The sequence below is a fragment of the Entelurus aequoreus genome, linkage group LG02 (assembly GCF_033978785.1).
Source record: "Entelurus aequoreus isolate RoL-2023_Sb linkage group LG02, RoL_Eaeq_v1.1, whole genome shotgun sequence".
NCBI classification, from domain to species: Eukaryota; Metazoa; Chordata; class Actinopteri; order Syngnathiformes; family Syngnathidae; genus Entelurus; species Entelurus aequoreus.
In genome coordinates, this window is record NC_084732.1 from 98,301,234 (window position 1) to 98,315,773 (window position 14,540).

Below are 14,540 nucleotides of genomic sequence, written 5' to 3' on the forward strand. Positions count from 1 at the left end.
ATATATATGTATATATATATGTATATATATATATATATATATATGTATATATATATATATATATATATATATATATATATATATATATATATATATATATATATATATATATATATATATATAGACTACATATGTATATGTATATATATATATATGCATGAAGGTTACGAGGAACACTTGAGATCAAATTCCTAAAATCACAACATTATTTCTACTTTTAGGAGAGAAAGGAAGCTAATGTAGCCACAATCCTGCAGGGACTTCACAGCAGACGACACTTGAGGGCATTTCATGTTTTTCTACTAAAACGTAGACGACCAACTTTCGGCAAACGATAAAAAGCGTCAAAAATGACCCCGACTGGAAGAGGACGGTCTTCCTCCCGAAAAAAAAAAAATACATATGAAAGGGTCGGCGCTTGGAGCCTGTGGAGTGTAGTGGTGCTGGAACCTCTGTGATGTGCAGTGGTGCGCGGCATCACATCTGCACGCTTTGCTGCGTGAAACAATGCCTCCAAAGTGAGCCTGACAACTTCCACCAAGGCGTGTTCCCGCCGACATCAGCTGGGGACCAAATATTTCTAATTAAGCCTTTTCATGAGTAAAATACTCCAACTCTTCTAATAGTGGGAAGCATTTCCCACACCACAATACATCTATTTATTCAACTTCTTCTCCAGATGTTGGTACGTTCCACCTTCCACATTTTTCACCCGATTCAAACCGTTCCAACTTCAAATTGTTCAGCCTATTCGGGAATGGCGGGCTTTCCCTTGACAAATTCCAAAAATTCCCAGATTTCCCAGAATTCCAGATTTTCTGGGACATTTTTCCCATTTAAAATGAATTGGCCATTTTTCAAACTTTCACCATTTCCACATTGTTCAACCTATTCAAACCATTCCACCTTCAACACATTCCACTCATCTTGGAAATTTAAACTATCATTTTTCCAAATTAAAAAAATTCCAGGAATTCCCAGTTTTCTAAACCCTATTTTCCCCCTTTTTTCCCACATTTTTCAACCCACTTAAATAGTAAATGGGTTATACTTGTATAGCGCTTTTCTACCTTCAAGGTACTCAAAGTGCTTTGACACTATTTCTACATTCACCCATTCACACACTGATAACGGGAGCAAGGCCCTAACCACCATCAGGAGCAAGGGTGAAGTGTCTTGCTCAAGGACACAACGGACGTGACGAGGTTGGTAGAAGGTGGGGATCGAACCAGGAACCCTCAGGTTGCTGGCACACCCACTCTCCCAACCTCGCCACACCGTCCCCACTTCAAACGTTCCACCGTCAAAACATTCCTCAAAAAAAAAACCAAAGTTGTTTTCTGAACTGGAAAAAATTCCCGGTTTTCCCGAAATTCCGTAATACCATTTCTCAATTCGGCATGTTACCACATCAACATTTTTCGATCGATTTGAAAAATTCCAACACCAACCATTTCAACTCATTCAGACCATTGAAGTGTTTTACCATTTTCGAGAAAATTCCCGCTTTTCCTGAAATTCCCAAATTTTGGGGAAATTCCCATTGAAATCAATGGGACATTCTTCAAAGTTCCACAACTCCCACATTTTTCATCTGATTCAAACTGTTCCCACTTCCAACTGTTCAGCCTATTCGGGAATCACGGGCTTTCCATTGACACATTCCAAAAATTCCCACATTTCCCAGAATTCCAGGTTTTCTGGGACATTTTTCCCATTTAAAATGAATTGGCCATTTTTCAAACTTTCACCATTTCCACATTTTTCAACCTATTCAAACCATTCCACCTTCAACACATTCCACTCACCTTGAAAATTTAAAGTATAATTTTTCCAAATTAAAAAAATTCCAGGAATTCCCAGTTTTCTAAACCCTATTTTCACCCTTTTTTCCCCACATTTTTCAACCCACTTAAATAGTAAATGGGTTATACTTGTATAGCGCTTTTCTACCTTCAAGGTACTCAAAGTGCTTTGACACCATTTCCACATTCACCCATTCACACACTGATAACGGGAGCAAGGCCCTAACCACCATCAGGAGCAAGGGTGAAGTGTCTTGCTCAAGGACACAACGGACGTGACGAGGTTGGTAGAAGGTGGGGATCGAACCAGGAACCCTCAGGTTGCTGGCACACCCACTCTCCCAACCTCGCCACACCGTCCCCACTTCAAACGTTCCACCGTCAAAACATTCCTCTTAATGAGGACAAAAAAAACCCCAAAGTTGTTTTCTGAACTGGAAAAAATTCCCGGTTTTCCCGAAATTCCGTAATACCATTTCTCAATTCAACATGTAACTACTTCAACATTTCTCGACTGATTTGAAAAATTCCAACACCAACCATTTCAACTCATTCAGAACATGCAAATTTTTTAGCATTTTCAAAAAAATTCCCGTTTTTTTCCCCAAAATTTCCATGAAATTCCCATTGAAATCAATGGGACAATATTCAAAGTTCCAAAACTCCCGCATTTTTCATCTGATTCAAACTGTTCCAACTTCAAACTGTTCAGCCTATCGGGGAACCGCGGGCTTTCCATTGTCAAATTCCAAAAATTCCCAGATTTCCCAGAATTAAATTTTTCCCATTTAAAATGAATTGGCCTTTTTTCAAACTTTCACCATTTCCACATTTTTCAACCTATTCAAACCATTCCACCTTCAACACATTCCACTCGTCCTGGACATTCAAACTACTATTTTTCCAAGTTTAAAAAAATTTCAGGAATTCCCAGTTTTCTAAACCCTATTTTCGCCCTTTTTTCTGTCGACTCCTCTTTCCACATTTATCCACGCATTTCAACCGTTCCACCGTCAAAACATTCCTCTTAATCAGGACAAAAAAACAAAGTTGTTTTTTGAACTAAAAATATTCCCGGTTTTCCCGAAATTCCATAATACCATTTCTCAATTAAAAATGTTACTACTTCAACATTTCTCGACCGTTTTGAAAAATTCCAACACCAACCATTTCAACTCATTCAGAACATGCACATTTTTTTTTTTTTTTTTGGCATTTTCAAAAAAATTCCCGTTTTTTCCTCCGAAATTCCATGAAATTTTCATTGAAAAGCATGGGACATTTTTCAAAGTTCCACAACTCCCACATTTTTCATCTGATTCAAACTGTTCCCACTTCCAACTGTTCAGCCTATTGGGGAATCACGGGCTTTCCATTGACACATTCCAAAAATTCCCAGATTTCCATTTTTCCCATTAAAAATGAATTGGCCATTTTTCAAACTTCCACCATTTCCACATTTTTCAACCTATTCAAACCATTCCACCTTCAACACATTCCACTCGTCCTGGACATTCAAACTACTATTTTTCCAAGTTCAAAAAAATTCCAGGAATTCCCAGTTTTCTAAACCCTATTTTCGCCCTTTTTTCTGTCGACTCCTCTTTCCACATTTATCCACGCATTTCAACCGTTCCACCGTCAAAACATTCCTCTTAATCAGGACAAAAAAACAAAGTTGTTTTTTGAACTAAAAATATTCCCGGTTTTCCCGAAATTCCATAATACCATTTCTCAATTAAAAATGTTACTACTTCAACATTTCTCGACCGTTTTGAAAAATTCCAACACCAACCATTTCAACTCATTCAGAACATGCACTTTTTTTTTTTTTTTATAGCATTTTCAAATAAATTCCCGTTTTTTCCCGAAATTCCATGAAATTTTCAGTGAAAAGAATGGGACATTTTTCAAAGTTCCACAACTCCCACATTTTTCATCTGATTCAAACTGTTCCCACTTCCAACTGTTCAGCCTATTCGGGAATCACGGGCTTTCCATTGACACATTCCAAAAAATCGCAGATTTCCATTTCTCCCATTTAAAATGAATTGGCCATTTTTCGAACTTCCACCATTTCCACATTTTTCAACCTATTCAAACCATTCCACCTTCAACACATTCCACTCATCTTGGAAATTTAAACTATAATTTTTCCAAATTAAAAAAATTCCAGGAATTCCCAGTTTTCTAAACCCTATTTTCACCCTTTTTTCCGGACATTTTTCAACCCACTTAAATAGTAAATGGGTTATACTTGTATAGCGCTTTTCTACCTTCAAGGTACTCAAAGTGCTTTGACACTATTTCCACATTCACCCATTCACACACTGATAACGGGAGCAAGGCCCTAACCCCCATCAGGAGCAACACATTCTACTCATTCTGGAAATTCAAACTACTATTTTTGAACGTGTCGATGAGCAGATGAGGGCTGGCTGGCGTAGGTGGATAGCTAATGTTTTTAGCATAGCTCTGTCGAGGTCCCATAGCTAAGTTAGCTTCAATGGCGTCGTTAGCAACAGCATTGTTAAGCTTCGCCAGGCTGGAAAGCATTAACCGTGTAGTTACATGTCCACGGTTTAATAGTATTGTTGATCTTCTGTCTATCCTTCCAGTCGGGGGTTTATTTATTTTGTTTCTATCTGCAGTTAAGCCCGATGCTATCACGTTAGCTCCGTAACTAAAGACCTTCGCCGATGTATTGTCGTGGAGATAAAAGTCACTGTGAATGTCCATTTCGCGTTCTCGACTCTCATTTTCAAGAGGATATAGTATCCGAGGTGGTTTGAAATACAAATCCGTGATCCACAATAGAAAAAGGAGAAAGTGTGGAATCCAATGAGCAAGCTTGTACCTAAGTTACGGTCAGAGCGAAAAAAGATACGTCCTGCACTGCACTCTAGTCCTTCACTCTCACGTTCCTCATCCACAAATCTTTCATCCTGGCTCAAATTAATGGGGTAATCGTCGCTTTCTCGGTCCGAATCGCTCTCGATGCTGGTGTAAACAATGGGGAAATGTGAGGAGCCTTCCGCTACGCTACTTCCGGTACAGGCAAGGCTTTTATATCAGCGACCAAAAGTTGCGAACTTTATCGTGGATGTTCTCTACTAAATCCTTTCAGCAAAAATATGGCAATATCGCGAAATGATCAAGTATGACACATAGAATGGATCTGCTATCCCCGTTTAAATAAAAAAAATCCATTTCAGTAGGCCTTTAATCTTACTCAGATTTCAGTTTTTGCCGTGTGTGTATGCAAAGTTAGCATGGTAAGGATTGTGATGCGGACAAAGCCTCCACACTGTAGCTAAAGTGAGATGACATCCTCCCTTACAATGAACGAGGTCTCCTATAGAGGACGACTGCGTGCCTGTCTGCCGGCGTGTTTACTGCCAGATGAGCGCTGGTGTTTGACAGATCTCAACACGCCAGGCCGGTGCTGCCAAACACACTTACGCATTCCAAACGGCCCGCAGTCATGCTCTATATTTCATTGAAGTTGAATATTTCAAAAGATCAGCCCACTCAAAACCCTATAAAATCTATCGTTCTGGGGCCCCGTGTCCTAAAAATAAAATGGCATCTGCCATATCGCATTACAGACGGCCACGTCGGGCCCCGTCTCCTCCTCGCCGCTCCTCCCGCTTCCTGACAAAAGCCATCTGCTAAGCAGCCTGTCTCCATCACAGCAGACGTTGCACTTCCTGTCAAACTACTTTCTTCCTTCCTTTGTTTCCTCCTTGCTTCCTGCTTTTAAACACAACATTTGTATTAAAGAGGAACTTGTCGTTAGTTAACAATCCGCAAAGTAGAGGATCACATTTTCCTCACCGAGAGATGCAAGCAGCTCCTTTATTTCACAGTAATGACCTTCTAGTTGTGGCTATTCATTTAACACATGTGGGGATTATTTTACTGTCTCTTATTACATTATTGTTTTTAAAATGATACACTCTTATTTAGTGAAACAAAAGTAAATGTAAAACTGCATCAATATGTATATCAGTATGTATGTGAGATGGTGTATATATTAGGGCTGCAACTAACGATTAATCTGTCGATTATTACTTCGATTAATAATCGGATAAAAGAGACAAACTACATTTCTCTCCTTTCCAGTATTTTATTGGAAAAAAAACCCCAGCATACTGGCACCATACTTATTTTGATTATTGTTTCTCAGCTGTTTGTACATGCTGCAGTTTATAAATAAAGGTTTATTTAAAAAAATAATAATCAAAAAATAATTATGAAAAATAATAATAAAAAAGAAAAATTGCCTCTGCGCATGCGCATAGCATAGATCCAACGAATCGATGACTAAATTAATCGCCAACTATTTTTATAATCGATTTAATTGATTAGTTGTTGCAGCCCTAGTATATATATATATATATATATATATATATATATATATATATATATATATATATATATATATATATATATATATATATATATGTATGTAAGATTTTGTATATATATGTATGAAAGATTTTGTATATAAATATATGTGAGATTTTGTATATATATGTGTACTGGTATATATGTATGTAAGATTTTGTATATACAGTATATGTATGTGAGATTTTGTATATATATATGTGTATATATGTATGTGAGATTTTGTATATATATGTATGTGAGATTTTGTGTATATATATATATATATATATATATATATATATATATATATATATATATATATATATATATATATATATATATATATATATATATATATACATATATATATATGTGAGATTTTGTATATATATGTGTGTACTGGTATATATGTATGTAAGATTTTGTATATACAGTATATGTATGTGAGATTTTGTATATATATATATATATATATATATATATGTGTATATATGTATGTGAAATTTTGTATATATATGTATGTGAGATTTTGTATATATATATGTGTATATATGTATGTGAGATTTTGTATATATATATATATATATATATGTATGTGAGATTTTGTATAGATATGTGTATATATGTATTTAAGATTTTTTTATATTTAGTATATGTATGTGAGATTTTGTATATATATATATATGTGTATATATGTACGTGAGATTTTGTATATATATGTATGTGAGATTTTGTATATATATGTGTATATATGTATGTAAGATTTTTTTATATTTAGTATATGTATGTGAGATTTTGTATATGTGTATATATGTATGTGAGATTTTGTATATATGTGTATATACAGTATATGTGTATATATGTAAGTGAGATTTTCGTTGGACCTGTACCTGTACATGCACAATGACAAGATCATTCATTCATTCATTCATTTTGTATATATATATGTGTATATATGTACTGTATGTACAATTTTGTATATACAGTATATATATGTGAGATTTTGTACATAAATGTGTATATACTTATGTGAGATTTTGTATGTACATGTATGTGAGTTTGTGTGTATGTATATATATATATATATATATATATATATATATATATATATATATATATATATATATATATATATATATATATATATATATATATATTTTAGGGGTGTGGGAAAAAATCGATTCGAATTCGAATTGCGATTCTCACGTTGTGCGATTCAGAATCGATTCTCGTTTAAAAAAAAATTTTTTTTTTTATTATTTTTTTTTTTTTTAATTAATCAATCCAACAAAACAATACACAGCAATACCATAACAATGCAATCCAATTCCAAAACCAAACCCGACCCAGCAACACTCAGAACTGCAATAAACAGAGCAATTGAGAGGACACACAAACACCACACAGAACAATCTAAAAGTAGTGAAACAAAAATGAATATTATCAACAACAGTATCAATATTAGTTACAATTTCAACATAGCAGTGATTAAAAACCCCTCATTGACATTATCATTAGACATTTATAAAAAAATAAAAGAACAATAGTGTCAGAGTGGCTTACACTTGCATCGCATCTCATAAGCTTGACAACACACTGTGTCCAATATTTTCACAAAGATAAAATAAGTCATATTTTTACTTCATTTAATAGTTAAAACAAATGTACATTATTGCAATCAGTTGATAAAACATTGTCCTTTACAATTATAAAAGCTTTTTACAAAAATCTACTACTCTGCTTGCATGTCAGCAGACTGGGGTAGATCCTGCTGAAATATATGTATTCCATGAATAGACAATCCTTTTTGAATCGGGGAAAAAAAATCGTTTTTGAATCGAGAATCGTGTTGAATTGAAAAACAATCGATTTTGAATCGAATCGAGACCCCAAGAATCGATATTGAATCGAATCGTGGGACACCCAAAGATTCACAGCCCTAATATATATGTATATATATGTATGTGAGATTTTGTACATATATGTGTATATACAGTATATATGTATGTGAGATTTTGTATATATATATATATATATATATGTAAGATTTTGTATTTACAGTATATGTATGTGAGATTTTGTATATATATATATATATATATATATATATTAGGGCTGCAACTAACGATTAATTTGATAATCGATTAATCTGTCGATTATTACTTCGATTAATCGATTAATAATCGGATAAAAGAGACAAACTACATTTCTATCCTATCCAGTATTTTATTGAAAAAAAAACAGCATACTGGCACCATACTTATTTTGATTATTTTTTCTCAGCTGTTTGTACATGTTGCAGTTCATAAATAAAGGTTTATTTAAAAAAAAATAAAATAAAAAAAATATTAAAAAAAAAAACAAAAAAAACTGCGCATGGCATAAATCCAACGAATCGATGACTAAATTAATCGGCAACTATTTTAATAATCAATTTTAATCGATTAGTTGTTGCAGCCCTAATATATATATATATATATATATATATATGTATGTGAGATTTTGTATATACATGTACCGTATTTTTCGGAGTATAAGTCGCTCCGGAGTATAAGTCGCACCGGCCGAAAATGCATAATAAAGAAGGAAAAAAACATATATAAGTCGCACTGGAGTATAAGTCGCATTTTTGTTGGAAATGTATTTGATAAAAGCCAACAGCAAGAATAGACATTTGAAAGGCAATTTAAAATGTCTAAAGAATAGTGAACAACAGGCTGAATAAGTGTACGTTATATGAGGCATAAATAACCAACTGAGAAGGTGCCTGGTATGTTAACGTAACATATTATGGTAAGAGTCATTCAAATAACTATAACATATAGAACATGCTATACGTTTACCAAACAATCTGTCACTCCTAATCGCTAAATCCCATGAAATCTTATACGTCTAGTCTCTTACGTGAATGAGCTAAAAAATATTGTTTGATGTTTTACGCTAATGTGTTAATCATTTCACACATAAGTCGCTCCTGAGTATAAGTCGCGTCCCCGGCCAAACTATGAAAAAAACTGCGACTTATAGTCCGAAAAATACGGTAAATTGAGAAACATGCTGCTTTAACAGATTGTGGAGACAGCTTCGTTTTTATTGCTGTCCGTCAAACGCACTGTCAGGTTCAAACACTGATGGCATTTATTAAACAAGACAAGAGGCAAGGAATCAAACAGAGACATAATTCAATTTGGACTCAATTGAGGAGAAACATGTCGACCTGTAACCTCTTACGGTGTCACCCACGCTCTGACGAAAGATTGTACCGTATTTTCCGGAGTGTAAGTCGCTCCGGAGAATACGGTAAATATGACGGATATCTTTTATGCAGGCCAGAGGTCCAAGACCCAGGCCCATCAAAATGGATCCGGGCGAAGTAAAACTCCAAAAGCCCAAAATGGGTAATACATGTGATCTCAACCATAGATGAATGGTATCATACAATAAAATGGTTAGGTCCATTCCGGTGTAGATTGCGAGTTAAGCAAAGTTGCCCTTCAAAAACCCAAAAGAGTTGTGGGCAAAAGTTGGGGTCGTGTCCCAGTGAAACACTCCGACTAACACGAGAGCACTGCTGACATCTGCAAAAAAGCTCGAGGATTAAAAAGTTGGGAGAGTAAGTCAAGTGCCAGGCTAGCATGGCTGAGTTCTGTTCCCGTCCTGGGGCTTCCGCGTACTCAGACTCTTTGTACAGGCCGGCAATTAAAAATCCATGCATCGCTGAACCTGTGCCAGTCTCTGAAGAACGAGGAACACAACATCAACACCAGAGACACACATGGGCACTGGTTTTTGTTTTATATCGCTTATGCATTTACAGTGGAAGTGCAGTCATACTACATGTCATCCAAGACGCGTGGAAACAGGAGGTTGGAACGTAGACCCCATACCTCCGAGCACACCAGTCCTCAAGATGGCAGTTTGTTAGAATGTACCCAAACAATTTTGTGGAATAGCCTTCATTTCTAAGAACAAGAATAGACTGTCGAGTTTCAGATGAAAGTTCTCTTTTTCTGGCCATTTTGAGCGTTTCATTGACCCCACAAATGTGATGCTCCAGAAACTCAATCTGCTCAAAGGAAGGTCAGTTTTGTAGCTTCTGTAACGAGCTAAACTGTTTTCAGATGTGTGAACATGATTGCACAAGGGTTTTCTAATCATCAATTAGCCTTCTGAGCCAATGAGCAAACACATTGTACCATTAGAACACTGGAGTGATAGTTGCTGGAAAGGGGCCTCTATACACCTATGTAGATATTGCACCAAAAACCAGACATTTGCAGCTAGAATAGTCATTTACCACATCAGCAATGTATAGAGTGTATTTCTTTAAAGTTAAGACTAGTTTAAAGTTATCTTCATTGAAAAGTACAGTGCTTTTCCTTCAAAAATAAGGACATTTCAATGTGACCCCAAACTTTTGAACGGTAGTATATGTATATATGTATATGTATATATATATATACACACACACATATATATATATATATATATATATATATATATATATATATATATATACACATATACATATATATATACACATACATATGTATATATTTTTTTATTTTTTATAAATGTCTAATGATAATGTCAATGAGGGATTTTTAATCACTGCTATGTTGAAATTGTAACTAATATTGATACTGTTGTTGATAATATTCATTTTTGTTTCACTACTTTTGGTTTGTTCTGTGTGGTGTTTGTGTCTCCTCTCAATTGCTCTGTTTATTGCAGTTCTGAGTGTTGCTGGGTCGGGTTTGGTTTTGGAATTGGATTGCATTGTTATGGTATTGATGTGTATTGTTTTGTTGGATTGATTAATTAAAAAAAATTAAATAAATAAATAAATAAAAAAATAAATAAAAAAATAAAATTAAATAAATATATTTTTTAAAAATGAGAATCAATTCTGAATCGCACAACGTGAGAATCGTGATTCGAATTCGAATCGATTTTTTCCCACACCCCTAATATATATATATATATATACATATATATATATATATATATATATATATACATATATACATATATATATATATATACATATATATATATATATATATATATATATATATATATATATACATATATATATATATATATATATATATATATATACATATATATATATATATATACATATATATATATATATATATATATATATATATATATATATATATATATATATATATATATATATATATATATATATATATATATATATATATATATATATATATATATATATACACACACACACATATATATATATATATATTTTTTCCTCTAAATTTGGTTAAGTCATGGTTTTCAAGGTCGGGTTGTCAAAAGTATCGATACCAACTTGCAAAAAAATACTGAAAAAAATCAGGTATCGATGTATGTTATGCACAGCGCTGTGCATAACGCCCGGTCTGAATGCGCTAACAATATAAAGGTTTAAAAAAGAAATTAAAAAAAGATGTGTAAACCAATAAACGATTATTTCATTTTACAACATTTCATTTTTGACTTAAAAAGCAAATGGTGGTAAAATACTATATTTTCCGGACTATAGAGCGCACCGGACATGTTGGCATATTATCTAATGCTAACAATGCTAGATTGATTACATTATGATAGCACGTACAAATATGCTTAAAAACACTCCTACAGACATCATGTATCGAACGGTTTAGTAATTAAGAATTGTTTTAGTTATATTGTAGAACTTACAAACGTGGCTCGGAGTGACGAATGAAGAACCCGTACGAGTATAAACGCTATGGACGGCTAGAAGACGGAATGAAACCTGTACTTCCGGTTCAACACTGTATATATTCACCCGGCAGCAACCGCAGTGAGCGAACTCGTCCAAAAAAATGGCGCCATATCACAAAAAGTAACACACCTTTTCAATGTCTTTGCACGTGTTTTTCGGAAACTGTTCGCATTACGGCCGTCAGCAGAGAAAAATCCATAAATTAGTCGCAGCGCTTCTTAAGCCGCGGGGTACAAAGCGTAGGGAAAAAAGTAGCGCAGTGTTTCCCACACATTCATTTATTTGTGGCGGCCCGCGACAAAACAATTACGTCCGCCACAAATTAAAAAATATATATATATATATTTTTTTTTTTTCTGTCCAGCTTCTCAGGCAAATCATATAGTAGATTGGTTTATATTGTATATATGTTATAGACATAATATAATATATCTGTATATAAATTACTCTGTACACATATTATGTATATATTCGTATATATGTTAGATTTTTTTTATAGCTATATTAGTCTATTTACACCTGCATTGTCCTTTCCATCATTGTAACTGAGCTACTGTGTTGAACAATTTCCCTTGTGGATCATTAAAGTTTGTCTAAGTCTAAGTCTAAGTGTAAGTCTAGATGCCCATATAGGCTGTTCAGATTTACTTTACAAAAGAGAAGTGTAGGATACTTCTCTTGTTGCCTTATTTGTATTTGACCACTACTGTTTTCTGTTTATTTGTTACTGACTGTGGCAGGACACCTCTGCCTCTGTTTCACTTTATGTTGCTGGTAAATAATATGGTTGTAGTAGTGGGCTAAAGTTAAATTATTTAGTATGCACTAAATAAAGGGGAAGAGCTTTAAGAGACATTTTAGCTTTTATATTTTATAAGATATATATTTTGTAAGAACCACAATTAATAAATATATTTCAGTGAATAACTTATTGTTCAAATCTGTTTATAAATATGTACATAAAGTGTTGTAATTATATTGTAAAATGGATGGATGGACGTTTAAAACAAAACTGTTATTATTAATTAGTAAGTATACATTTTTTGAGCCTTTTTAGAGAAAATCATATCATTGTAGTAAATTATGCAAATTACTCGATGATGTCATGGTGACCACGCCCATAGCCACGCCCCCACCGCCACATGTATCTTGGCAGTTTATGGGAAACACTGTAGCGGCTTATAGTCCGGAATTCAGTAAGTGTAAAAGGTAAACAAACAGAAAAAAACATTTGTTTTTGTTGCATTATATTGCTGTTGTTATTTCAATTGATTGTTATTATTATTTTACTTGGTGTTTGTTACTAATTTGTATCCATTGTTCTTTTAAATAACGTTGTAGTGGTTTGTGTATTGTTATATTTTGTCCAAGTATTATTATATCATTGTAGTGCTACACTAAACACTCAAATTAGTGAATTATGGTGTTGTTACTCATTTGCGGTGATTATTTTCGTCGCAATCGTCCAGCCGGCACTCGGACCCTAGAAAAACTGCTAAGTTCTGAGGTCCCAGTGTCCATGCCAAGGATACGTAGTGTGTGTCGAGGTGTGTGTGCAGTATTGTGAGGCGTGCACGATTAGAAGAGAGAGTCCAACGGCGAAGGCAAATGTGCAGTAAAAGTAGAAGACAGCAGTTGGGCTCTGAAGGACGGTGACCTTGTTTGCAGGATTAGAAGGAGCAGTGAGGCATGATGGGCCTTGTTACATTCCTCCTCATCCTGTCATCTCACATTTATCAATAGTGCTCATTTCTCTTTCCCCATTTGCTGTTTGGACCCAGCTCCACTTATGCAGCATTCACACATGACACATGCTAAATGGGATTTTCATTCCCAAACCAGATCCTTGATAGAATAAAACACTTTTTTTTTTTTTTTTATTGCGGCAGAAAGATCATTTCAATATGTTAGGCAGTCACTTGTGCAAACCGTGCAAGTAGGGCCGTCAATCTTTGGGCAACTACCGATCCGATTGTGACTCGATTCGGAATTGATTCCCGATTCAAAGAGATTGTCGCAATCAAATCAAACTGTACTTAGCACTTTTCATGCACATGCAAGTGGCAAACACAAGGTGCTGTACAAAGCAAACAATAGAAGAGATGAAAACACACACACACACACACACACACACACACACACACACACACACACACACACACACACACACACACACACACACACACACACACACACACACACACACACACACACACACACACACACACACACACACACACAAAACAGACATAAAGCACTATTGACAAAAACAAGGCAAAAACTAAACATGGCACTGAGGATTTGAGGTAAAACGCCACCTCTGAGGCATCCACACTGGAGAATACCTCAAATTAACTTTGTAATTTGATCAACTGTTATACTATATACATACATACATATATATGCATATACATACACATACATATATATACATACATATATATATATATATATATATATATATATATATATATATATATATATATATATATATATATATATATATATATATATATATATATACATATATACATATATATATATATATATATATATATACACACAATGGATATATA